Here is a 5,281-nt window from a genome sequence, read left to right as displayed (position 1 = left end):
TAAAATTCCTAAAAAGTGTTTCAATGTTTATTTATTTTTGAGAGAGAGGCAGAGACAGAGTGTGAGCAGGAGGGGAACAGAGAAAGAGGGAGACACAGAATCTGAAGTAGGTTCAGGCTCCGAGCTATTAGCACAGAGTCTGACATGAGGCCAGAACTCCTGAACCAGAAGGTCATGACCTGAGCTGAAGTCAGATTCCTAACCGACTGAGTCACCCAGGTGCCCCTGAAATTCCTAAAATCTTGCGTGTTCTGGTATAATGGTGCCGCTTATCAACTGCATTATAAGGAACTCTCATCAGATCTTTAACCAGGGCCATTGTAAAGGTAAGATATTATATTATATTATATTATATTATATTATATTATATTATATTATATCATATCACATCATATCATATTATTATAAGATATGTACATCTTTTGTTATTTGCAGATGTTATTGTTTTACTCTGATACTTTGCCAAAAATGTGTTCTTGCAAAAGTCTTCATTTCAAGGAGATTCATGGAAAAGACTTAGACAAGTACAGATAACTAAGATCAATTTACCTTCATGTGTAAGGAACATGATGAAACTTTCAAGTGCTCCCCCAAGGCTACCTGCATAGTACTACAATATGTAATGAAAATGGTATCTGGAGACTTGTCCCTGTTTACCCTCCTCACAACAATAAAATGGACCCATTATATTTATGACATAATGTTAACATGTAACAATTTGCCTCTGATGCAAGACACTATGCAGGCTTTGCTGGAGCATCTACAAGAGAGCGGGTAGGCAATGGAACCACAGAAAATTCAAGGCCCAGACACAACTATGAGGTTTTGGGTGCCATGTGTACAGATAAGACTCATGTTGTCCTCAAAACTGTAATTGATAAGGTACAAGCCTACCCAATCCTTAAAAATGTGAAAGAGCTACAAGCACTTGTGGAGATTATGGGGTCAGGGAGGACTTTTATTCCCTGCCTGCACAGTGCCTCTGTCTCTTATGTTGCCTGGTAGAGAAAGGGTATGTATGAAACGGGATCAGAGCAGCAAGCTGTGTTTGAGAAGGCAAAGAGTAGTAAAGCAGATTAAAGTTTTGGGCACCTCCCAACCAGGTCTACCATTTGAATTACATATGTCTGTGATTATTGAAGGTTCATTAGACACTATGACACAGACAACAGAAAAAGACAATGCCCCTAGGATTTTGGTCCTAGTTCTGGAAGTGGACAAAAGCCTGATATACCTCCATAAAGCAACTGCTCCTAGCAGTGTACACAGCACTTCTCCAGGTAGAGCCTCCCATAGCAGCCAGTCCAGCAGCCAGTAGACTGAGCTCAGTGTGATCCGGCTAGTGTTACTCATGAGCCCTAGCCATTAACCCTTTGCACTGATTAGTTATGTTGTTTTAAAGGAATTAATCCTATGGCTTGGACAACAATGGATAAGTTGAATGACTATGGATAACTCTGTATGGAGTCAGAATATGTGGGAAAACACTTGGATGCATCTACAAGAGCCTGAAGCAGTCCTCACTGTTTTTCAGTTCACAGCTCAGAAGGCACTGATATGATACATAAGAGTAGGATAAAATAGGAAGAAAGGGAAAGGTTAGGACCTGAGGTCCTTGGGTGTGGAAAAAATACATATTTTAAAACATTTATTCTAGGAAGGTCTGACCACAAGCAAACTCCTTCAGGCATAAAGTTCTTGAAAATGTAACAGACACCACCTACTTTCCCTCAGGTTTCCCTCAGGAATTTGATAAACAAAGACTTCACTAAAATTAAGTAGAACATAAAATATATGACCCCCAAGGAACAGTATGGCCATAGACCACCCGTCATGCAATAGAAATGAGACACTCAAAAAGAAATGAGTAGGCATTTGGAGGGAAGTTAAGATGCTGGAGAAGTAGGGGGACCCTGGACTTTCCTCATCCCTCAAATACAGCTGTATTGAGGTCAGATTACTTGGAACAGTCAGGCAATCTGACTGCTGAGTGACACAAGGATCTCCACAGTTAGAGGGAGATAGCCTGGAAGGTGTGAGGTGCATAGATGTGAACTGAGTGAAAGAAAAATGGCTGTGCCACAGAGGGAAGAGAACCCTTTCTGTGGAGAGATAAAAGAGAGAGAAATGGGGTTGAGATAGTGCAGCATTGAGTGAGCACAAGAGGAGAACTCTGGACCACAGACTGGGGAGCAAGAAGTACTGAGTGTCTCAATTCTTTTTTGCAAACAGCTGTGGAGTTCAAACTTGGGTTTTGGAAATGCACAAATTTGGAGCAGAGCTGTGAACAGGCTTCTCGAAGGAGGGGCTGGAGAGCATAGCGTGGTGTAGGAATCTCTAGGGTGCACCAGGAGAGAAAAGGCTCCTTCCTAGAGTACTTTTGGAAGAGGGTTAATTGCCTCCACAAGGACTAAAGACCCTGCAGGTACCAGCCAAAGTCCTTTCAACAGCAGGGTGGAGAGACTCTGCTCTGGAGGAGGGGAGTGGATCCATGCCAAGCTGGGTCCTTTAAGACTCTGGGTTTTAAATCCCAGCCACACACCAAAGAAAAAATGCAGGAGAATTTGGGCACAGGGCGAGCTGACTTCCCTTTCTATTCTATTAGGACTATCTGAACAGTAGGGGTTGAGGTCTCTGATCCAGGAATTAGAGATTGGGGTGGAAGCATTTTTCCCCCTAACACCAACATGGTGGGACTTCAGAAGCAGCCTAGCAGCCCACAAAAGTGGGACCACTTATACCGAGCCCTGCCACTCTGTGCCTGGCAACTGCTTATTGACTGAGGCAAGAGTGACTGTGAGCCAAAGCAGCCTGCCTCCCCTCCAGAAGACCAGCACAGCCACCACCCTCCAGGTACCAACAGACAACTATTATTAATTATTATTAGTAGTAGTAGTAGTAGTAGTATTTTCTTCCTCCTTCTTTTTATCTTTTGAAATCAAGCTCATATTTCCTTATTTGTTTGTTTGTTTGTTTGTTTCCTCCTCTCTCTCTCTTCTTTTTGGGATCAGCTTTTTTTATTCTTTTTTTACCCTTCTTTTTTCTTTTCTTCTGCTTTTTGTTCCTATTCTTTCCTTTCTTCTTCTTTGAAATCAGCCTTGTAGTTTTTTAATTCTCTGGTTTATTTTGTTCCCTTTCCTTTTCTCTTTTTTGGTATCAGGCTTCCCCTTCCCCCCTTTTCCCAGGGTTACTTCAACAAACAAATCAAAGTACACCTAGTTAAAGGTCTAAACACTCCACTACCACAAGCAAGGGGGAGTTATGCATAGAACTGACCAATGGGAAAGAGCAGCCAAAATCAACAGCAGAGTGTACACAACATACACCAGCAACACTTCTTGTCGTGCCTGGCCCTGGACAGTGTATGACCCCTTTTTAATACTCTCAGATGCAGGAAATATAACACACAAAAGACAGAAACTTAGCCAAAATGACAAAATGGAGGAAAGGTCAAGAAGAAATAACAGCCAAGGACTTGCTCAAAACAGATATAAGCAATAAATCTGAACAAAAATTTAAAACAACAGTTATAAGACTACTAGCTGGGCTTGAGAAAAAACAGCATAGCAGATACCAGAGAAACCTTGCTGCAGATCCAAAGACCTAAGAACTATTCAGAATGAATTTAAAAAAGCTATAGCCGAGATGCAAAGTAAGCTAGATATAGTGACAGTGAGGATTGAAGAAGAAAAGAGAATAGGTACAATAGAAAATAAAATTATAGAAAATAATGAAGCTAAGAAAAAGAGGGAAAGGAAGTTACTATGTCACAAGGGGAGTCTTAGAAAACTAAGTGATTCCATGAAATGAAACAATATCCTTATCATAGGAGGCCTAGATAAAGAAGAATGAGGAAAAAGGGGGGCATAAGTTTTATTTGAACAAACTATAGTTGTGAACTTTCCATATCTGGGGAAGGAAAACAGGCATCCAAGTACAAGAGGCACAGATAATTTGTTTCCAAGTAAAAAACAATAGGCCAACACCACAACATATTATGCTAAAACTTGCAAAATACAAGGATAATAAGAAAATTCTGAAAGCAGCTAGGAACAAATGGGCCCTAACCTACAAAGGTGGACACATAAACTTAGTAGCACACTTGTCCACTGAAACTTGGCAGACTAGAAGATAGTGGCAGAAAATATTCAATGTGCTGAATAGGAAAAATATGCAGCCAAAAATCCTTTATCCAGCAAGGTTGCCATTCAGAATAGAAGGAGAGAAAGACAAACAAAAAATAAAGGAGTTCATAACCACTAAATCACTCCTCTAAGAAATTTTAAGGGTGACTCTCTGAAGGGAGAATTAAAAAAAAAAAAGACTAAAGCAGCAAAGACTACACAGGACTGGAGGACATTATCAGAAACACCAACTGTATAGGTAACACAATGGCACTAAATTCAGATCTTTCAATAATCACTCTGAATGTAAATAAGCTACATGTCCCAAATAAAAGACATAAGATATCTGAATGGATGAATGGATTAAAAAAATCAGATCCATCTATAAGCTTCCTACAAAATATTTATTTTAAACCTAAGAATACCTGCACATTGAAAGTGAGAAGATGGAGAATCAACTATCATACTAATGGTCATCCAAAGTAAGCCAGAGTGGTCATACTTATATCAGACTATCTAGATTCTAAATCAAAGACTAACAAGAGATGAAGAAAAAGATTATATCATAATTAAGGGGTCTATCCATCAAGACCTAACAACTTGGCACAAAAACAGACACATAGACCAATGGAATAGAATAGAGAACCCAGAACTGGGCCCACAAATGTATGGTCAATTAATTTTTGACAAGGCAGGAACGAGTATCCAATGGAAAAAAGATTGCCTCTTTAGCAGGTGGTGCTGGGAGAACTGGACAGCAACATGCAGAAGAATGAAACTAGACCACTTTCTTATACCATACACAAAAATCAACTCAAAATGGCTGAAGGACCTGAATGTGAGACAGGAAACCATCAAAACTCTCGAGGAAAAAGTAGGAAACAACCTCCTTGACCTCAACCGCAGCAATCTCCTACTCAACACATCCCCCAAGGCAAGGGAAATGAAAGCAAAAATGAACTCTTGGGACTTCATCAAGATAAAAAGCTTCTGTTGCTGCAAAGGAAACAATCAAGAAAACTAATAGGCAACCAAATGAATGGGAAAAGAGAGCTGCAAATGACATATCAGATAAAGAGCTAGAATCCAAAATCTACAAGGAACTCACCAAACTCCACACCCAAAAAACAAATAACCCAGTGAAGAAATGGGAAGAA

The 5,281-nt window shown here is 40.1% G+C and overlaps 1 long non-coding RNA gene across 1 annotated transcript in view; it reads left to right on the top strand.

Moving 5' to 3' along the window:
* The first annotated feature begins 739 nt into the window (after positions 1–739).
* Positions 740–5,281, top strand: part of LOC115289693 — a 44,162-nt gene continuing 39,620 nt past the window's right edge. Inside the window, exons 1-2 of the long non-coding RNA XR_003907763.1 lie at positions 740–774; positions 2,606–2,853. This is a non-coding gene — a long non-coding RNA (uncharacterized LOC115289693). The remainder of the gene's footprint in view (positions 775–2,605; positions 2,854–5,281) is intronic.

Source organism: Suricata suricatta, chromosome 4 (assembly GCF_006229205.1).
Source record: "Suricata suricatta isolate VVHF042 chromosome 4, meerkat_22Aug2017_6uvM2_HiC, whole genome shotgun sequence".
NCBI lineage: Eukaryota > Metazoa > Chordata > Mammalia > Carnivora > Herpestidae > Suricata > Suricata suricatta.
Note: the sequence above shows the minus strand (reverse complement) of the source record. Positions and strands in the feature narration are given on the sequence as shown.